The sequence below is a fragment of the Stomoxys calcitrans genome, chromosome 5 (assembly GCF_963082655.1).
Source record: "Stomoxys calcitrans chromosome 5, idStoCalc2.1, whole genome shotgun sequence".
NCBI lineage: Eukaryota > Metazoa > Arthropoda > Insecta > Diptera > Muscidae > Stomoxys > Stomoxys calcitrans.
Window position 1 is genome coordinate 52522618 of NC_081556.1, and position 24114 is coordinate 52546731.

Consider the following 24114-nt stretch of genomic DNA (forward strand, 5'->3'; position numbering starts at 1 on the left):
CTAAAGCCGCATTGATAGGGCCCAATTATCTTATTGACTTTATATGTTAATCTTTCACACAGTGCGCTCGAGAGTATCTTGTAAGCAATGGGGACATTCTGTCTTGTCTCCTTTCTTTTGTACATAGTATGCTGAGGTTCCAATCCTGGGGTATGCGTTCTTCTAGCCAGTTTGCGCAGACAAGCTGATGCATATGCTTTATCAGGAGCCGACGGGTAACCCGTTCGACGTATAGGCGGACATGCTAATCTCCGCCACGGTGGCCTCCTTAGTAAGTAAGAAGTTTCGAAAGTTAACGTGATTTTGGCGGATGGAAGGACATGGGTGGATCGATTTTAAATGTTATGACTATCAAAAATTTAAACATATTATGGAGTTTAAGACGAATATTTCGAGGTTTTGCAAGCGGAATAACGAAAAAGTAAAAGCGTGCTAAGTTCGGCCGGGCCGAACCTTGGGAACCCACCACCATTGATTCTGCTAAAAAAATAAATTTAGTTGAAGTGCATATTTGTATTCTACTTACCAAACTTCTGTCGAACCAGCAAAAATTCAAGCTTCTAGAAACCGAACAAGGATGATCGAGAGATCGGTTTACATGGGAGCTATATCAGGTTATAGATTGATTCGGACCGTATTTAGCACATTTAGCCAAATTGAACAAAAATTGCGACCTATAAGGGCCCAAGAAGTCAAATAGGGGGATTGGTTTATACGGGAGCTATAGCAGGTTATAGACCGATTTGAATCGTACTTGGCACAGTTGTTGAGAGTCATAACAAAACACTACATGCTCAATTTCATCATAATCGGAAAAAATTGCGCTTTGTATGGGCTAAAGAAGTCAAATCGGGAGGTCGGTTTATATGGGAGCTATAGCAGGTTATAGACCGATTTGAACCGTACTTGGCACAATTGTTGGAAAGCATAACGGAACACCACATGCAAAACTTCAGCCAAATCAGATAAAAATTACGGCTTGTAAGGGCTCTAGAAGTCAAATCGGAAGATCGGTTTATATGGGAGCTATAGCAGGTTACATACCAATTTGCACCATACTTGGCACAATAGTTGAAAGTCACAACAGAACACTACATGCAAAGGGGACAAAAATTGCGGCTTGTAAAGGCTCAAAAAGTAAAATCGGGAGATTGGTTTATATGGGAGCGAAAGCAGGTTATAGACCGTTTTGAACCGTACTTGGCACTTGTTGAGAGCCATAACAGAACACTACGTGCAGAATTTCTGCTGAATCGGAGAAAAATTGCGACTTCCAGGGGCTCAAGAAGTCAAATCGAAGGATCGGTATATATGGGAGCTATATCTAAATCTGATCCAACATAGCCCATTTTCAACAGCCAGCGTCCTACATCAATATGAAGTATCTGTGCAAGATTTCAAACTGCTGGCTTTACGCGTGATTTCGACAGACGGAGGGACGGATGGACATGGCTAGACTCAGATCGTAGAGACGATCAAGAATATATATTATTTATGAGGTCTTAAACGAATATTTCGAGATGTTACAAACTGAATAACTAGATTAGTATACACCCATCCTATGGTGGTGGGTATAAAAATGTATACCTCCATGCCATGATGGAAGGCACAACAAGTAAAAAAGGCGTTATGTTCGGCCGAGCCGAACTTTGGATACAGACCACCTCGGGTATATATGTAAACCACCGTTCGTCATAATCCGGTGAAAAATGCATAATGTATGTCCCCATAGCAGCTTTATCGAAATATGGTCCGATTTGGACCAAATTCGACACGGATATTGAGTGATTTAATAAGTACAAGTCATTGTTCAATTTTGTAGAACAAAATATTGGTATTTTTGGACAGACGGGTGGACATGGCTAGATCGTCTTAGATTTTTACGCTGATCAAGAATATATATACTTTATAGGGTCGGAAATGGATATTTCGGTGTGTTGCAAACGCAATGACAAAATTAATATACCCCCAACCCTCGGTGTTGGGTATAAAAAGATTATACTTGAGCTTATATATTTTCTGTGAGCAAGAACTAATGTATATTCAACGTAAAAAACGGAACTTTTTTACCCCCTTCCAACGATGAAGGATATAAAAACAAATGCATACCACTGTTTTAAATCCTGTTATAAGATCCTTGACTTTTTTAATTATGCATACTGTCGATATCGAATCAAGAATTTAAATTGGCTTTAGTAAGTAAATGCAATTTAATAACTTAATATATGTGATTTCATGCAACCTGTTTTTGTATTGTTTTGTTTTGTTTTAAGAAACATTATTTTTCTTTTGTCTTTTATACCAACTAAAACCATTCAATTGAATACAATATATACAAATATTCCTCTGCAAACAACAAGTTTCGTTTACAGTTTTTAAATGACATTGGGAGTCGTTAATCTAAAATATTCTAATTAATACCCACTGTAAGGGAAGTGATTCATAATACCCCACTAGTATGTCGCTCATCCGTTTAGCATGCAACCATAAATGCAATTTCGGTAATATCAGTCTTGCGCCAAATTTGTTGAAGTTGTTCAAGGCAACAGAATTGGAAAATATCGTGGGAATATTTTGGCTACGTCATCTTTTCTCTTGAATTCTAACGGCCGGAACATGTATTAATTTGCTTATAGCCGCTATATATAAGGAAACTAAACAACGACATTAACTAATGTCTATATTGAAAAATTCTAAATAAGCTACTCGATGTTAATTAATAAGAACACAGTAGTGTACGTATTGACTTTTAACAATATTTGAGTTCTTGTTGAACACATGTTGGAATACGTATTATGATGTTTAAATTTAAAACGAAATTCTATTTAGTAAAAACATATTGGTTTAACTAATAATCGTATCGATAGATTGATTGGGGCAGGACATAAAACCCTCAAATAGGTAACACTAGTAACACTCCATAATTAAATTTGCTCAGGGAATTTTCGACAAATGTGATACTAAAGATAGCAAATAAATAAAGCCTCTGGTGGTCATAAACTCCACATCCGTTGATGGTCATAAACTCCATGCCGTTCAACAAAACGGCATGCTATCGGTTGCCATAACAAAACAACTAACATAATACGAGCATAAATATCTTGCTATGACATTCTCAGTAAAACTCTTGCATTCATATGTACAACATGTTGAATTAGAAATGACTGAACAAAGCAACAGAAAAAATCCAAAAATGTTTATTTACCTTTTATTTTATGGCTTCAAATTGATATTGATGAAGCCATTATAAGATCCTTAACTTGTTCTCTTTTTTGTAATTAGGAAGGCTATCATGACGTAGAGGCGACGCTGAAGGCTTAAGTTTGAATCCTAGTGAGAACGTCAGAAAACATGGTTAGCGGCGGTTATTCTCCCACTAATATTGGTGATAATTGTGAGAAATCCAGCAGTGCGGCAGGCAGATTTGCCGATTTTGAAAATCAAAAGTAGCAAAGGTCCGATTTATTTGTCCTAATCTAAAAATACCAATATTTTCCGATCCACAGCAAACAAATAAATTTTACATTTAATTTAAAACGTTGTCAATTATAAGCAGTTTTCATCTGGTAACATAAACTCTTTCAGAGTTTATTCGGATTTATTGCGATTTAGTAATACACAATAAAATTTGAGGCGTTCCATCCATTCTCGAACAAGTCCATTAAAGCTTTGTATTATGGTCTGATGTATTCCTTATGCTATAAGTAAAAGTAAAAAAAAAAAAAAACAAGTAAAAACGAATTTAGTTCGAGCAGGCTGGATCTTATATACCCTCCAACAGGGATCGCATTTAATACGTTCTTTGAACGACTTTTTCAAATAAATAGAAAATATGTACATCTGCAGATACAAAATGGACCGTACTTGTCATGACTTGTCCGTACTTGTCTTGACTATGAGAGGTTAAAACAAGTTAAGTTCGGCCCAGCCCACCTCCTCGGGTATATATGTAAACCACCTTTCATCAAAATCCGGTGTAAATTGCATACCTAATATCCCGTATCAGTTATATCGAAATATGTTCGATTTGGACCAAATACTAATCGGTACAAGTCATTGTTCAATTGTGTATAACAAAATATTGGTCTCTTTAGTAGCTATATCTAAAAATAAACCGATCTAAACCATATGCGTCACAGATGTCGAAAAGCCTAACATAAGTCACTGTTTCAAATTGCAGTGAAATCGGACCAAGACTTGGGGCCAAGACTTTAATTCGAGATATCGGTCTACATGGCAGCTATATCCAAATCTGGACCGATTTGGGCCAAGTTGCAGAAAAATGTCGAAAAGCCGAACACAACGCATTGTCCCAAATCTTGGCGAAATATAAATGCGCCCAAAACCTTAAATCGAGAGATCACTGTCTCAAATTTCGGCAAAATCGGACAATAAATGCGTCTTTTATGGCCCCAAAACCTAAAACCGAGAGATCGGTTTATATGGCAGCTATATACAAATCTGCACCGATGTGGGCCAAATTGAAGAAGGACGTCGAAGAGCCTAACACAACTCACAATCTCAAATTTCGCCAAAATCGGAAAATAAATGCGCTTTTTACGGCCCCAAAACCTAAAACCGAGTGATCGGTTTATATAGCAGCTATACCCAAATCTGGACCGATCTGACCAAAATTGACGAAGAATGTCGAATGGCCTAACACAACTCACTGTCCCAAATTTCAGCAAAATCGGATAATACATGTGGCTTTTATGGGCCTAAAACCCTAAATCGGAGGATCGGTCTATATGGCAGCTATATCCAAATCTGGACCGATCTGGGCCAAATTATCGAAGAATATTGTAGGGCCTAACACAACTCACTGTCCCAAATTTCAGCAAAATCGGATAATACATGTGGCTTTTATGGGCCTAAAACCCTAAATCGGAGGATAGGTCTATATGGCAGCCATATCCAAATTTGGACCGATCTAAGCCAAATTGACTAAGGATGTCGAAGGGCCTAACACAACTCACTGTCCCAAATTTCAGCAAAATCGGATAATAAATGTGGCTTTTATGGCCTAAGACCCTAAATCGGCGAATAAGTCAATATGGGGGCTATATCAATATATCTATTTTTAAACATTGTAGCGTGATTTCAACAGACGGACATGTCTAGATCGTCTTAGACTTTTACGCTGATCAATAATATATTGTATATACTTTATAGGGTTGGAAATGGATATTTCGATGTGTTGCAAACGGAATGACAAAATGAATATACCCCCATCCTTCGGTGGTGGGTATAAGAAATACCACATATAAATTTTATCCAAACAAGTGCCCAAGAAGTCTAATTGGACAATCTGTTTATATGGGAGCTATATTAGGTTATAAACCTATTTGGACTATACTTGGAACAACTGTTGGAACCCATAGCAAAACTTTCAAGAAATCAAATCTCACAAACCGTTTATATGGCAGCTATACCAGGTTATCAATCGAAAATCAAAACAAAACCAAACCGAAATGTCAGACAAATCGGATAACAATTATGTCCTCTAGAGGCTCAAGAAATCGAGATCCGAGATCGGTTTATAAAGCAGCTATATCAGGTTATGAACCGAGTTAGACCATACTTGACACAGTGTTTGGAAGTTGAAACAAAACAACTCTAGCGAAATTTCAGCCGAATAGGATAAGAATTACTACCTCCAGAGGCTCAAGAAGTCAACATCCGAGATAAGTTTATATAGCAGCTATTTCAAACATGGACCGATATAGCCCATTTACAACCCCAGCCTACCTATGATAATAAGAAGTATTTGTGCAAATTTTCAAGCACCTCGCTACAATTCCTTGAATGTTAGCGTGCTTTTGAATTGGAATGTCAAGACGATCAAAAAAAAAAAAAATATATATATATATATATATACCTTGTTGGACCAGAAATCAATATTTCAATGTGTTGCAAACGGAATGGCGAAATTAGTATATTACCATCCAACACACATAAATTAAATTTTCAGCAAGTTAACTTTTTTGTGAAAAACGTTGTACATGTACACGTTTTTTTGCCATAAATTCTTGCAAGAATTTGTGTGTGTGTGTTTTTTTAACTCCTTAATTCTTGATTTATATAAAATGTTATTCGGGGTTTCAGTTAGTTTTTCTTTTTTTATAAATTAGTTAAACGGAATACTTATTTCTATGAATATTCTTTTTATACCCACCACCATACGATGGGGGTATTCTAATCTAGTCATTCCGTTTGTAACACCTGGAAATATCCGTCTAAGACCCCATTAAGTATATATATTCTTGATAGTCTCGTCATTCTGAATCGACTGAGTTAGGTCCGTCCGCCCGTCTGTCGAAATCACGATAGAGGTCGAACGCGCAATGCTAGCTGCTTGAAATTCTGCACAAATATTTATTGGGTTGCCCAAAAAGTTATTGCGGATTTTTCATATAGTCGGCGTTGACAAATTTTTCCACAGCTTGTGACTCTGTAATTGCATTCTTTCTTCTGTCAGTTATCAGCTTTTACTTTTAGCTTGCTTTAGAAAAAAGTGTAAAAAAGTATATTTGATTAAAGTTCATTCTAAGTTTTATTAAAAATGCATTTACTTTCTTTTAAAAAATCCGCAATTACTTTTGGGCAACCCAATAGTATCGATGTAGGTCATTGGGCATTGCAAATGGGTCATATCGGTTTAGATTTAGATATAGCTCCCATATAAACCGATCTCCCGATTTGACTTCTTGAGCCCCTGGAAGCCGCAATTTTTGTCAGATTTGGGATTTTTGATAAAAAGTACTGTACCACTATTCCTAATAGCACCGATTGGAACTACGAAGAAGAAGATACATTGACTTCTATACAGATGGTTCCAAACTAAATGACCAGATGGGCTTTGGGGTGTACTATAAAGATCTAGAGCTGGTCATATCGAAAAGGTTACCCGTCCACTGCAGTGTGTATCAAGCAGAGATTTTCGCATTTAAGGAAGTGGTGGAATGGCTAAGATATAATGTCACTACTACGATTGGCATAAATATCTTTTCAGACAGCCATGCAGCCATTAAATCCCTGGAGAATGTGTTTCTGAACAAAAAAAAACGCCCTTGACTGTCGCAGACCTATCAACGAGATGGTTGAACAGTTAAAAATTCAACTGTTCTGGGTATCGGGCCACAGAGATATCCCAGGGAATTGAAAAGCGGACGAGCTTGCGAGAGTAGGAACTACCATACACATTCCAGGGATACTGGAATCTGTGGGAATGCCACTAGCAACATGTAAGCTAAGTTTTCAGGACCAGACCCGAAGGCCAACGAATGATAAATGGTCACAAAGAGGGGGCTGTGAGCATTCCAAAACAATGTGGGCTAATTTAGAATTGAAGAGGTCTACCGCTTTGCTGTCACTGGTTAGAACAGACGTCTCAGTCATTGTGTCTACCATGAAAGGTCACTGTCTAATCAGAAAATATGCTGACAGACTGAAGGTTGGCAGCAACGACTTCCGCAGAAGCTGTGAAGACATTAAAAGAAGAAGAGACTATAGAACACGTTATGTGTATGTGTCCCGCACTAGCAGTCAGAAGGAGTTCTCTCTTTAAGTTCTCATTTCTTTGAGAACCTGTCAGATTTAGCGGATGTTCACAAATTCGCATGTTTTTGGGCTTTGTTAAGCGATCTGGATGGTTCGACTGTAGGAACTAGAAGGCATCTTCCTTCTTCTATTCCTGTGGTATCACAATGAACGAAAACGTCTATGTGAGTCTGATGGCAGACTGCCACTTAAACCTTACCTAACCTACCCTTCATAATTAAGCAGCAGTCATTTTCAGCAAACAACTGACTTTTCAGCAGTAAACCAGCCATTGCTGAACTACTGCTAAAATAGCAAAACGACTGCTACAATAGCATCAAAATTAACTACTAATATTCAGCAGACAAACAACTGAATTTTCATCAGTAAACCAGCTGCTCTGATATTGCTTAACTACTGCTGTAATAGCAAAACCACTGCTACATTAGCACCAAAATTAACTACTAATATTCTGCAGACAATGTTTGCTATTTTCAGCAAACTTTTTTCGACGATTGTAGGATCTTCCCATTAATCTTCCACGTAATTGCACATCCAGAAATGTTTTTTCAATTACACCCCTTAAATTCCATGCCAAGTATGACCCATATCTGACCACATAAGTTCCCCATCTCCCACTTTAGCCCCTCTATAGCAAATATTCCCATGCAAACTCTATTAAATAACAGGGGCAAACTTCTCACACATCCATAAGTGCTGCCCGACTTAAGTTTAAGCTCCATGGTAAGGCGCCTCTTTGGCATAGCTGAGTCCAAAGCACGTGCCGCAGTGCGACATCTGTAGAGAAGAAGGCTGCCATACAATTTTTTCTAATGGCATAGAAGCTCACAAATGTCGCCAACATTAGGAGGGGATAACCACCGCTGAAAATCTTTTTGATGATCTCGCCGGGATTCGAACACAGGCATGCTTACCTCTGCACTACGGTGGTCTTCTTAATTACCCAATTTCGGGTAGCTCAACATCTTGGCCCGATTTTTTTCCAAATGGATAATATATGAATATCCATCTTGGTGGGTATTTAAAGTTCGATCTATCCGAACTTAATGCTTTTTTATACCGCTATGGATATACCTGCCATATAGACCGATCCTCCGATTTAGGGTCTTAGGCTCATAAAATCCACATTTATTGCCCGATGTCGCCGAAATTTGGGACAATGAGTTGTGGTAAGCCCTTCGATAAACTTCCTCAATTTGGCCCAGATCGATACAGATTTGGATATAGCTGCCATATAGACCGATCCTCCGATTTAGGGTCATTTATGATATACAGCCACATATATGATCCAATTGTGCTGAAATTTGGGACAGTGAGTTGTCTTAGGCCCTTCAACATCTTTCTTCAATTTTGCCCTGATCGGTTCAGATTTGGATATAGCTGCCATATAGACCGATCTCTCGATTTAAGGTTTTGGGCCCATAAAAGGCGCATTTATTGTCCGATGTCGCTTAAATTTGATACAGTGAGTTTAGTTAGGCTCTTTGACCTCCTTCTTCAATTTGGCAGAGATCGGTCCAGATTTCAATTTAGCTGCCATATAGACCAATCTCTCGATTTGAAGTTTTGGGCCCGTAAAAGGTGCATTTATTTTCCGATTTCGCCGAAATTTGGGACAGTGCGTTGTGTTAGGCTCTTCGACATTTTTCTTCAACATGGCCCAAATCGGTCCAGATGTGGATATAGCTGCCATGTAGACCGATATCTCGATTTAAAGTCTTGGCCTCATAAAAAGCGCTTTTAGTATCCGATTTCACTGAAATTTGACACAGTGACTTATGTTAGGCTTTTCGACATCCCTGTCGTATATGGTTCAGATCAGTTTATTTTAAGATATAGCTACTGTACTTATTAGTATTTGGTCTAAATCGAAATTTTTTGGTATAAATGCTATGAGACATAAGGTATCCAATTTTCATCGGATTGTGACGAAGGGGGGTTCACATATATACCCGAGGTGGTGGGTATCCAAAGTTCGGCCCGGGCGAACATAACGCCTTTTTACTTGTTACTTGTTTTTATTTGTTCTTTAGGTGACTTTGTGGCCATAATCCCATTGATGATCATTTGTAAACAATCCTGGTTAGTCAATGCAATTCCGTAGATCACAGAGAAGGAAAATAGAAAACCTTTTTAAGCTCAATAAATCGCAATTCTTCCATCGTCTACCATTCCCACTTAATGATTAGTTTATGGAAGAAAAAGTTTATGGAAGAAAAGGTTTGAATTTTATTCAATACCACATTGATCCATAATACATACCAACATCAGCAGAAAACCTCTTTTATTGTCCATATTGGGTAGGAAAGTTTAACTATTAAAAAAAGATTGCTACCCATTGTTTTATAAAATGTTGCATTCTAATGAAGCTAAATTTCAAGGTATCACGTTCCATTCATATAAAAGCAAAAATAAACGTTTTCAGACACACGTTTGCTAAACACCACACTACCCTATTTGGAATATGGTGACAAAAAAGTCGAAGTGGCCCACAAAATATGTTGAATTGCTAGCCGTTGCGAAATGAATAGAACCTTTTTTTTAGACATGTGTCATTGGCGACGCCAATAAAAGTAACAATGGCCAAAAGCGTACACACAAAACAAGAAATTAGCATAAATATTTTAAATATTTCTAGGGGGCACATGGAAGCAGAATGAAATCAGGGTACCGTTGGCCACATTACTCACGCAAACAATACCAACGAAATTCTCACTGCAAATGTAATGGAGCAGAAAATTGCTTGAGATCTTAATCGGCTCCAAATGTCCAACATTATAAATAATGGATTATGCCACTTTAATATAAATCATCAAAAATGTTCCCTAGAGAAAAAGCATAAAGACAAAAATTATTCTATTGGCCTTAAAAATTACATTTCTCTGGTTTTCTTGAAATACATCTCTACCAACAGATTATCCAATATTTGTTTCAATTTCTTACTTACCCCATGCTAACTATGAGTTCATTTTTGAATATTTGTTATGATTATTTATATTTATTTAACATACTACTTAACAATGATTTGTCAATAAAAAGATGCTTTTGAAGTGTTTCTCTGTGTAAAAAACAACGCCTAAGGGTATGCGTGTGCGCTTTTATCGCTTTTGTTGGGTTCGCCAATGTTTTGGGCCTTAAGTCTTTCGTTTTCAATTGGGCTCAGCAACACTTCGCACAGACTCATGTAGGTTCACCTTTAGTTAGCTGTTGCACGTTTCTCTGTGTAATTTCTGTTCAAAACTTCATTGAATGCAAGACCGATCCTCCGATTTAGGGTCATTTATGATATACAGCCACATATATGATCCAATTGTGCTGAAATTTGGGACAGTGAGTTGTCTTAGGCCCTTCAACATCTTTCTTCAATTTTGCCCTGATCGGTTCAGATTTGGATATAGCTGCCATATAGACCGATCTCTCGATTTAAGGTTTTGGGCCCATAAAAGGCGCATTTATTGTCCGATGTCGCTTAAATTTGATACAGTGAGTTTAGTTAGGCTCTTTGACCTCCTTCTTCAATTTGGCAGAGATCGGTCCAGATTTCAATTTAGCTGCCATATAGACCAATCTCTCGATTTGAAGTTTTGGGCCCGTAAAAGGTGCATTTATTTTCCGATTTCGCCGAAATTTGGGACAGTGCGTTGTGTTAGGCTCTTCGACATTTTTCTTCAACATGGCCCAAATCGGTCCAGATGTGGATATAGCTGCCATGTAGACCGATATCTCGATTTAAAGTCTTGGCCTCATAAAAAGCGCTTTTAGTATCCGATTTCACTGAAATTTGACACAGTGACTTATGTTAGGCTTTTCGACATCCCTGTCGTATATGGTTCAGATCAGTTTATTTTAAGATATAGCTACTGTACTTATTAGTATTTGGTCTAAATCGAAATTTTTTGGTATAAATGCTATGAGACATAAGGTATCCAATTTTCATCGGATTGTGACGAAGGGGGGTTCACATATATACCCGAGGTGGTGGGTATCCAAAGTTCGGCCCGGGCGAACATAACGCCTTTTTACTTGTTACTTGTTTTTATTTGTTCTTTAGGTGACTTTGTGGCCATAATCCCATTGATGATCATTTGTAAACAATCCTGGTTAGTCAATGCAATTCCGTAGATCACAGAGAAGGAAAATAGAAAACCTTTTTAAGCTCAATAAATCGCAATTCTTCCATCGTCTACCATTCCCACTTAATGATTAGTTTATGGAAGAAAAAGTTTATGGAAGAAAAGGTTTGAATTTTATTCAATACCACATTGATCCATAATACATACCAACATCAGCAGAAAACCTCTTTTATTGTCCATATTGGGTAGGAAAGTTTAACTATTAAAAAAAGATTGCTACCCATTGTTTTATAAAATGTTGCATTCTAATGAAGCTAAATTTCAAGGTATCACGTTCCATTCATATAAAAGCAAAAATAAACGTTTTCAGACACACGTTTGCTAAACACCACACTACCCTATTTGGAATATGGTGACAAAAAAGTCGAAGTGGCCCACAAAATATGTTGAATTGCTAGCCGTTGCGAAATGAATAGAACCTTTTTTTTAGACATGTGTCATTGGCGACGCCAATAAAAGTAACAATGGCCAAAAGCGTACACACAAAACAAGAAATTAGCATAAATATTTTAAATATTTCTAGGGGGCACATGGAAGCAGAATGAAATCAGGGTACCGTTGGCCACATTACTCACGCAAACAATACCAACGAAATTCTCACTGCAAATGTAATGGAGCAGAAAATTGCTTGAGATCTTAATCGGCTCCAAATGTCCAACATTATAAATAATGGATTATGCCACTTTAATATAAATCATCAAAAATGTTCCCTAGAGAAAAAGCATAAAGACAAAAATTATTCTATTGGCCTTAAAAATTACATTTCTCTGGTTTTCTTGAAATACATCTCTACCAACAGATTATCCAATATTTGTTTCAATTTCTTACTTACCCCATGCTAACTATGAGTTCATTTTTGAATATTTGTTATGATTATTTATATTTATTTAACATACTACTTAACAATGATTTGTCAATAAAAAGATGCTTTTGAAGTGTTTCTCTGTGTAAAAAACAACGCCTAAGGGTATGCGTGTGCGCTTTTATCGCTTTTGTTGGGTTCGCCAATGTTTTGGGCCTTAAGTCTTTCGTTTTCAATTGGGCTCAGCAACACTTCGCACAGACTCATGTAGGTTCACCTTTAGTTAGCTGTTGCACGTTTCTCTGTGTAATTTCTGTTCAAAACTTCATTGAATGCATGTAATTGAATAATAGTTACATTTTTTATTCAAAGTTTGTTTTTCAAGCATAATTGCAATAAATTTCCTTATTACCTCAACCGTACTTTCAATTGATTGTATAAAGCACTAGTGATGAAACTCACGATTTTTTTTCTTTTTACTTTAAATAGTGAAAACATTACTGAACGTCAAGGAATGCCATTGTGGTGGCATAACCCATTTGGCTGAAGGGAGGCGATGAGGAATGGCCTTCTTGCAGAGCGATCCCTAAAACAAAGATTAAGTCAAACTCGATTAGAGGTCATGTTGGTAGATCGTCCATAGAGGAGGATATTCTATATTTTCTTGTCTCTCGTGTTGCCTAACATTTCTTATCTTCTATTGTACACAACATGTGCATAAACTGGTAAATCGTTTCGAAAGTCGGCGTTTGTCGCCTAGTAAGCTCAAGTTTGATGTTTTTGTCTAGAAGAATTTACTTCCTCTTTGAATTTAACTGCCTCCTGAGTAAACAAACGTTAGGCTCTGGAAGCGCACTAATATCGCTAACCCTGTTTTTTATAGGGATTTACATCTTCAGTCCAATGACAGCCTTGTCTCAATTGCCACCCTATTCTATCATGCACGATATCCGGTCATACTGATATCAGAGCCACTACGCAAAGCTTTCCTTGACAACTAATTGAATGCTGGGTCATTAAAGAGAAAACCCTGGTGACTTGACTGCCACGACCTTACGACGACATGACGGGATTTTCCCTAAATTGTTGGAAATATTTCAAGATGTAATTGAAATTCAGAAAAAGTCAAAAAAACAAACTTGGAACTTTTTCGCCAGTGTAAAACTTTTCAAATTTAATAAATCAAGTAATAGCGTGCGTAGTTCGGCTGTCCGAATCTTATATATCCTCCATTATTGATCGCATTTGTCAGCTACAATATATCAAGTGATTGTCCGATAAGAACCGTACTTCTCATGGCTGTTCAAAGTCATAGAAAAATACTACCTACAATATTTCAGACAAATGGAGTAATAACTGCGCCCTCCAGAGGGACAGGAAGTCATATTGGAAGATTGGTTTATATGGCGGCTATATCAGGTTATGAGTCGATTAAGACCATACTAGGCACAATTATTGGGAGTCGTAGCAAAACACCATATGCCAAATTTAAACCAAATTGGATAAGACTTGCGCTCTCCAGAGGCTCTGAATCTCAAATTGGGAGATTGGTTTATACAGCAGCTATAACAGGTTATAAGTCGATTTGAACCATACTTGGCATAATTGTTGGAAGTCATACCAAAACATCACGTGCAAAATTTCAGCTAAATCGGATAAGAATTGCGCAATCTAGTGGCCCAAGAAGTCAAGATCCGAGATCGGTGTATATGCAGCTTTATCAAAACATTGATAGATTTGACCCATTTACAATCCCAACCGAACTACACTTAAAGAAGTATTTGTGCAAAATTTCAAGTGTATAGCATTACTCCTTCGAAAGTCTGCGTGTTTTCGACAGACAGACTGATGGATATGGCTAGATCGAATGTCACGTCGATCACGAATATATATTCTTTATGGAGTCTTAGACGAATATTTCGAGGTCTAACAAACTCAAATATGAAATAAGTATACCCCCATCCTACGGTGGAGGTTTTAAAAATGACCATTTTGACCATAGGTGGTTTGTTATCGAAATAAGTCAAACTTTTCGTCATGGCTCCACTTAATGAAAATAGATAGAAATGATTATGCTTCGATGGCCAAAGTTTAGGAAAACTTGAGAACTTGATATATGAGTACCTTTTTGGGGAAAATTTTGCAACTTTTTCTTTCATATTGAAAACGCTGCCATTCATTAACCACTAAAGATGTTTTTATACCCAACCATAGGATGGAAGGAATAGTAATTTCGTCATTCCGTTTGTAACACATCGAAATTTAGATCTAAAACCCAACAAAGTATATACAGGGTGATTTTTTAGTTATTATCTTTTTTGCAACACAAGTTTACAAAGCTAACGCACGTTTCGTTTTTTGCTTTACTGTCAAATCTTCAAGTTCGGTCTATAATTTAACCATGAATCGTCTTACAAACGAACAACGCTTGCAAATTAATGAATTTTATTATCAAAATGTGTTAGGTTAGAATAGGTTAGGTTAAAGTGGCAGTTTGCCATCAAACTCACATAGCCTTTTTCGTCCATTGTGATACCACAGGAACAGGGGAAGGAGGATGCATTCTAATTCCTACCGTTGAACCATCCAGATCGCTTTAAACAGCCCAATAACTTGCGAATGTTCAAATCCGCTATATCAGACAGGTTCTCAAAGAAATGAGAACCTAAAGTGGAACTCCTTCCGACTGCTAGTATGCAGCATGTTTTCCGATTAGACAGTGACCTGTCATGATGGACACAATGACTGAGACGTCTTTTTTAGCCAATGACAGCAAAGCGGTAGACCTCTTCAAGTCTAGATTAGGTCACATGGTTGTGTAATGCTTACACCGCCTCTTTGTGACCATATATTATTCGTTGTCCTTCGGGCCTGGTCCTGATAACTTAGCTTTCATGTCGCTAGAGGCATACCCACAGATTCCATTTTCACTGGAATGTGTATGGTAGTTCCTAGTCTCGCAAGCTCGTCCGATTTACAATTCCCTGGGATATCTCTGTGGCCCGTCACCCAGAACAGGTGAATTTTAAACCTTTCAGCCATCTCGTTGAGAGATCTGCTACCGTCGAGGGCGGTTTTTTTGTTAAGAAATACATTCTCCAGGGATTTAATGGCTGCCTGGCTCTCTGAGAAGATATTTATGCCAATCGTCGTAATAACATTATATCTTAGCCATTCCACCACTTCCTTAATTGCAAAGATATCCGCTTGATACACACTGCAGTGAACGGGTAACCTTTTCGATATGACCAGTTCTAGATCTTTAGAGTACACCCCAAAGCCCACCTGATCGTTTAGTTTGGTACCATCCGTATAGAAGTCTATGTAACTTCTGTTACCATGGATATCGTAGTTCCAATCGCTTCTATCAGGAATAGTGGTACAGTATTTTTTATCAAAAAGTGGCTCATGTAGGGTGTAATCCACACTATCTGTAACATCGGATATTGTATCAAGGATAACACAGTGTCCGTAGCCGCCACATGACCAATGAGAAAGCTCCCTTAACCTCACGGCAGTGGTCGCTGCAATTTGTCTAGCCACAATGTCTAGAGGCATAAGATGTAGCATTAAATTCAGTGCATCAAATGGTGTCGTCCTCAGTGCGGCTGTGATGTACAAACAAACCGACCTTTGGATGCGATTAAGTATTGAAGAGTAGGTGGACTTTTGAAGCCGTCCACCAGACCACAACACTATATAACATTAAAGGTCTAACAACTGAAGTATTTACACAATGCGTGACACGCGGTCTAAACCCCCAACTGTTGCCAATAGCTCTCTTGCAGGTGTATAGGGCAAGAGTTGCCTTTCTTGCCCTTTTCAAAATGCTGGATTTGAAGTTCAGTTTCCTGTCCAGCAAAACACCCAGGTATTTTGCGCTTTCTGCAAATGGAACATTCTCTCCTCCCAGCAAAGTGAGACAGGTTCCACTGTAGGCAACTTGTATCTCCTGCTGAAAATTACTAATTCTGTCTTGCACGTATTTATACCTAGACCACTTTCGGTAGTCCACTTTGCTGTTGCACATAGAGCTTCCTGAAGTATACCTCTTAGAGTGCTGGGTAACTTTCCTCTAACAGCAATTACCACGTCATTAGCATACGCGACCACTTTTACACCCTTTTCTTCCAGAGACAATAATATATTGTTAATGACTATATTCCAAAGTAGAGGAGACAGTACACGTCCTTGAGGTGTTCCTCTACTGACCCATCTTTTTAGATCTACAGATACCAAGACTGCCGTAATACATCCTTTAGAAAGTAAATTTTTAATAAACTTTCTTACGGTAGAGTTGATGCCTAGAAACTTCAACTCCTTCATGATTGACGTCGGTTTTACATTATTGAAAACACCTTCAATGTCAAGAAATGCTGCCGAGAGAATCGTATATGGAGCCGACTAGGTCGTGGAGGGCTGTTTAAGTGGATTTGCCTTACTATATGCATGCTGATCTCCAGGAATCTTTGCCCTAAGATATGTTTCTATTAACCTCTCAAAAGTCTTTAGCATAAAGGATGACAGACTAATAGGACGAAAATTTTTCGCCTCGTGTGGTAGGGTTTTCCTGCTTTCGGAATGATGCGTGCTCTGTTAAGAAAGTTCATCACGCGGTTCATCCATTTTACGACGAAGCTCTTTTTTGGCTTAATGGGTACGTAGTTATGCAGAATTGTCGATTTTGAAGTGAAGATCAACCAGAAAAAGGCACAGTTTGGTGCGGTTTATAGGCTGGTGGCATCATTGGACCGTACTTCTTCAATGATGCGAATCGTAATGCAACTGTGAATGTTGAGCGCTACCGTGAGATGGTATCCAATTTTTTGTTTTTTGCCCACGACTGTGCCACATGCCATACTGCACCCATAACAATCGACTTATTGAGAGGCGAGTTCGGTCAACATTTTATTTCATGTTAGGGACCGGCAATTGGCCGCTTAGATCGTACGATCTAACGCCTTTACACTATCTTTTGTGGGGTTATGTTAAAGCTCATGTCTATACAGATAAGCCCGCTTCAATTGACACATTGGAAGACAACATTGAAACATTTATTCGTGAGATACCGGCCGGAATGTTGGAAAGAGTATGCCCAAATTAGACTAAGACCATTTGAGGCGCAGTCACGGTCTACATTTGCAAATAAGAACAAACACTTCCTCTGTCGATGAAGAAATGCGGAAGAGAGAATGGGCTTGGTTGGGTCATACCCTACGCCGACCGCGCGATGATATAGCCCGAAATATACATGGATACGCTACACGAAAACAGAGTTAGAAGAAATCCATACATCGTGGAATCACACTAAGACATCGGTCAACGATAGAGAGCTCTCACCATCTAGCTCTATCGTTGACCAAAATCTAGTCCAGCTCTATCGCTGACCAAATCTTACTTTCAGAAGTTAGCTTGAACGACGCAGTGATCCCTTTTCGTTATCAAAAGTTGTAACGACGTTTTACCCAGCTTTCTCTCCCATATTCCCATATTGGCCATTTAAAAAGAACGTCGAGACAAATAAGCCAGACTGTCGAAGAATTTGCTATAATTCTTCCTATTAGTGATGCCTGTCTTAACTCTGGACCACTGACTCCACCTTCTAATAATATGAATAATGTTGGAGCCCAAGGTTAAATAAGGTCGAGCAAATACTTTTAAGCAACATCACTTTTAAATGCTGCTAAGAAACACCACAGTTTTGAAAGTTCTTTGCTGTGCTATTCTTTGAAAGAAAGCATTGAACGAAATGGTCTATAGCAGGACAATAACATGCAATGGAATCTAAATGTTTTTATATCCTCCACCATAGGATGGGGGTATACTAATTTCGTCATTCTGTTGTAACTACTCGAAATATTCGTCTGAGACCCCATAAATTATATATATTCTTGATCGTCGTGACATTTTATGTTGATCTAGCCATGTCCATCCGTCTGTCTGTCGAAAGTACGCTAACTTTCGAAGGGTGCAGCTAGCCACTTGAAATTTTGCACAAATACTTCTTATTAGTGTAGGTCGGTTGGGATTGTAACTGGGCCATATCGGTCCATGTTTTGATATAGCTGACATATAAACTGATCTTGGGTTTTGACTTCTTGAACCTCTAGACGGCGCAATTCTCATCCGATTGGAATGAAATTTTGCACGTAGTTTTCCGGTATCTTTTTCAACAACTGTATGATTTCAATCAGTTCATAATCTGGTATAGCTGTCATATAAACCGATATTGGATCTTTACTTCTTGAGCCTCCAGAGGGCGCAATTATTATCCGATTTGAATGAAATTGTGCACGACGTGTTTTGTTATGATATCCAACAACTGTGCCAAGTATGGTTCAAATCGGTCTATAACCTGATATAGGTGCCATATAAACCGATCTTGGGTCTTGACTTCTTGAACCTCTAGACGGCGCAATTCTTATCCGATTTTAATTATAAAGAGTGATTTTTTTGAGGTTAGGATTTTCATGCATTAGTATTTGACAGATCACGTGGGATTTCAGACATGGTGTCAAAGAGAAAGATGCTCACTATGCTTTGACATTTCATCATGAATAGACTTACTAACGAGCAACGCTTGCAAATCATTGAATTTTATTACCAAAATCAGTGTTCGGTTCGAAATGTGTTCATTCACCGTAACGTTGCGTCCAACAGCATCTTTGAAAAAATACGGTCCAATGATTCCACCAGCGTACAAACCACACCAAACAGTGCATTTTTCGGGATGCATGGGCAGTTCTTGAACGGCTTCTGGTTGCTCTTCACTCCAAATGCGGCAATTTTGCTTATTTACGTAGCCATTCAACCAGAAATGAGCCTCATAGCTGAACAAAATTTGTCAAAATTTGAACACATTTCGAACCGAACACTGATTTTGGTAATAAAATTCAATGATTTGCAAGCGTTGCTCGTTAGTAAGTCTATTCATGATGAAATGTCAAAGCATACTGAGAATCTTTCTCTTTGACACCATGTCTGAAATCCCACGTGATCTGTCAAATACTAATGCATGAAAATCCTAACCTCAAAAAAATCACCCTTTATTTGGCACGACATGTTTTGTTACGATATCCAACAAATATGCCATTTATGGTTCAAATCGGTCAATAACCTGATATAGCTGCCATATAAACCGATCTTGGATCTTTACTTCTTGAGCCTCTAGAGGGCGCAATTCTTATCCGATTGGAATGAAATTGTACACGAAGCATTTTGTTATGATATCCAACAACTGTGCCAAGTATGGTTCAAATCGGTAAATAACCTTATAAAGCTGCCATAGAAATCGATCTTGAGTCTTGACTTTTTGAGCCTGTAGAGGGCTCAATTCTTATCCGATTGGAATAAAATTTTGCACGACGTGTTTTGCAGAGACTTCCAACAACTGGAAGTGCTAAATTAGGTTCACATCGGTTCATAACCTGATATAGCTGCCATATAAACCGATCTGGGATCTTGACTTCTTGGTCCTCTAGAGGTCGCAATTATTATCCGATTTGCCTGAAATTTTGTACGACGGATCCTCTCATGACCATCAACATACGTGTTTATTATGGCCTGAATCGGTCTATTGCCTGATGCAGCTTCCATACAAATCGATCGCTCTATTTACTTCTTGAGCCCCCAAAGAACGCAATTCTTATTCGAATTGGCTGACATTTTACACAGGTCTCCAACATATAATTTAATTGTAGTCCGAACCGGACCATATCTTGATATCGCTCAAATAGCAGAGCAAATCTTTTCTTTAATCCTTTTTTTTTTTGCCTAAGAAGAGATGCCGGAAAAAGAACTCGACAAATGCGATCCATGGTGGAGGGTATATAAGATTCGGCCCGACCGAACTTAGCACGCTTTTACTTGTTTTTAATTTTTAATATTCGAAATAATGCAAAAAGTGAACATCCACTCGGGTTTACTTCCTGCTGTACATACTTTAAAGGGTGGCTGATTATTATTTCGAGATGTTACCAACGGACGAACGGAATGGATTAGTATTCTCCAACCTTTGATGTAGAGTATAATATGTGCATATAAACTGGTTACTCTAACTGGTTCCTAATTTTTTTTTACTGTGTATAATTTTCATTCAACTTTAATTTCCCGATTGCCTCTTCCATTCAAAACTTGAGAATTTTTTTATTAAAGAGGATTTAAAAGTTCTTTAAGACACCAAACCACAAAAAAATGTTTCGGTTATTCCAGTTTATTTTATTAAAAAATCTGATGAAATCTTAAACTGGCTAAAAAATAGACCTGCCAGCCATGTGCCATCGATTGACAAAATCTCAGCATGATCAAGTCCAATGAAATTCCACCAAACAAAAAAACCAGAAATATTTCGCTACGATTTGAAATTCCTTCACTCAACTTGGAATTAATGCAAATTTTGTGTTGAACAAATTAATTCCGAATCAGTTGTTCATCCCATTGTGTGATCGATGGACAAGTATTTGCTAGTTTCAAATAGTGTTTTGGGTCTCTCTCTCTCTCTCTCTATGGTGTAAAAAAAAACTATTAATATTAAATATTTCTGTTGATACTTTTAACCCATAACCGAAGGCTGTACGTTTTTTTCGGGCGTTTCTGGGTAATGAATTTTGGTTTCAGTTATTAACGCCTCGTGTTTCACAATCTTCAAGTAGGTCTTTTCATATTATTTTGGCCAGACCTAAGCGAGCACTTATACGATAAGTGTTAAAGCGATGTTGGATTACAGCAGCCAATAGATTGGTTGTTAATTGTTTTGTGCGTCTGAAATGCTATCAAAGCTAAGGTTAAAATAGTGTGGCTTAGACAAACAAGGGAGTTTGCTAAAAACATCCTATGGCTTAACAGTCCATATGTGTATTTAATAGTTTTGTGTCATTATGCGCATTAGAGTTGATTTTCAATGTCAATGGAAGGTATTTGAAAGTTTTCGACTTGTTGGTTTCGACCTTGAAATTTTCAAATAATTCAAGACTAATATGGTTTTAATTTTCCCCAATGGATGGAATCTTAAGAACCAGCCTTTTTTGGAATAATGAGTTACATAGATTGGAACCGATGGCTTAGTTTTTGTAACCAATTTGAAAGCCGACCAAGAGTTATTTGCTGTAGGTTTGACTGCTTTTTCTCAGCAAATATAGCAAATAAACCATCACTGAAAATATACAATAAGTTGATTATATGTAAACCTGGTTTTTATAGGCTTTCACAAAGAAAATAGGGTTTAGCAGTGAGGTAGATGCTACTGCTGGTAGTGCATGTATCCATTTTTGTTTTTGATGTAGCATAGGGTGCATAATTTTGCTCCCTTTTTGTTGTGTACTTAGAGTACACTGAGAAAAAAAGTTGGACCAAAATTTAAGATTTTTTCCTTATTCGTAGGATTTTATCACTGAAAACGAGCCAAAGAACCATAACATTAAAATTAAAATTAAAATGTTATCTTTAAATTTAACTTTCTAACAGAAATAACCATCTGTTTCAAATTTTGATCGCTAAATGCTTTTTATTTTACGTCATAGATGACTGTTATAAAAAATTCTTTTTTTTAACTTTGACTAAACCTAAAAAATTAAACATTTAAATACGCTCCTATTTGTAAGGCTATTTTGCGTCTTTAACTACGGTTCACTGTTGTCTTGTCCCAAGGTCAATTTCCATCTTATATCTAAAAGCACTAAATATTTATAGATGCTCATATACTATTTGGCGTTTTTAACTACGGTTAACTGACGTCCGGTTCCATAGTCAATTTTTTAACTTTCAATGATATTTTGACCATCATTTCAGATTTTTGTGTTAAATAACGAGTCGAAAAGTTAAGGTTTAATTAACCTACCATTTAAAATAAAAATAAAACAAGTAAAAGCTAAGTTCGGCCGGGCCGAACCTCCACCATGGATTGCATTTGTCGAGCTCTTGCCACGGTATCTCTTTTTAGGCAAACAAAGGAGACCATAGTAAAAGTCATTGTATAAAATTCAGCCAAATCTAGTAAGAATTGCGCACTTAAGAAGAAGCCGTTGTATAAAAAATTTCAGCCAAATCTGATAATACTTGCGCCTTTTAGAGGCTCAAGAAGTTAAAATCCCAGATCGGTTTATATGGCAGTCATATAGGTTATTGACCGATTTGAACTAATTTTTAGCACAGTTGTTGAAAGAAATAATAAAACACCTCATGCAAAATTCAGCCATCGGATAAGAATTGAGCCCTCTAGCGGCTCAGAAAGTCAAGATCCCAGATCGGTTTATATGGCAGCTATATCAAAACGTGGACCGATATAGCCCATTTACAATCTTAACCGACCTACACTAACAAGAAGAATTTGTGCAAAATTTCAAGCGGCCTGCTTTACTTCTTCGAAAGTTAGCGTGCTTTCGACAGACAGACGGACGGACGGACATGGCTAGTTCGACTTAAAATGTCATGACGATCAAGAATATATATACCTTATTGGGTCTTGGACGAATATTTCGAGGAGTTACAAACAGAATGACGAAATTAGTATACCCCCATCATATTGTGAAGGGTATAACAAGTAAAAGCGTGTTAAGTTCGGGCGGGGCGAATCTTGGGAACCCACTACTATGGATTCTGCTAAAAATTTAAACAATTTTGTTCTACATACCAAACTTCTGACAAACCAGCAAAAATTAAAGTTTTTCGGAATCGAACAAGGATGATCAAGAGACCGGTTTACATTGGAGCTTTTTTAGGTTATAGACTGATTTTTGCCGTATTTGGCACAGTTGTTGGAAGTCGTAACAGAACATCGCATACAAATTTTCAGAATAATCGGACAAAAATTGCGGCTTGTAAGCGATCAAGAAATGAAATCGGGTTTATATGGGAGCTATATCAGGTTATAGACCGATTTGTACCTTACTTGGCACAGTTGTTAAAAGTCATAACAAAACATGCAAAATTGTAGCCAAATCGGACAAAAATTGCGGCTTGTAAGGGCTCAAGAGATCAAATCGGGAGATCGTTTTGTATGGAAGCTATATCTAAATCTGAACCGATATGGAACATTTGCAATCCCCAACTACCTACATCGATACTAAACACCTGTGCAAAATTTCAAGCGGCTAGCTTAACGCGTTCGACCTCTATAGTGATTTCGACAGACAGAGGGACGGACATGGCTACATTAATTCAGAACATCGAGAAGGAGTTCTCATTTCTTTGAGAACCTGTCTGATTTAGCCGATGTGAACATTTGCAAGTTATTGGGCTTTTTAAAGCGATCTGGATGATTCAACGGTAGGAACTAGAAGGCATCCTACTTCTTCTGTTCCGGTGGTATCACAATGGACGAAAACGTCTAAGTGAGTCTGATGGCAGATTGCCACCTAAACCTAACCTAACCTAGATAAGAGTTGCAGTCCTTTGCAGATTCATTTAGACAATTTTAAGTCAATTTTAGCGACAGACCACATTAGCGACAGACCAAGGCCTCTGGTGGGAATCGTACACACAACCCCCGCTCTGGCAATCCGAACATGCTACCATCTCGGCTACCAGGACGCCACATAACCTAAATTTTGTGAAATTCAAGGTCTCTAGCATTGTCACGGGGGGGCATTTTATCGCCACTCCTATGGGTGACCACTATAAATA

General features: G+C 37.9%; 1 protein-coding gene across 1 annotated transcript in view; it reads left to right on the forward strand.

Moving 5' to 3' along the window:
* LOC106087481 (uncharacterized) overlaps nucleotides 1–24114 on the forward strand; it is a 78971-nt gene that overhangs the window by 14447 nt on the left and 40410 nt on the right. The gene's annotated exons all lie outside the window — the stretch shown is intronic.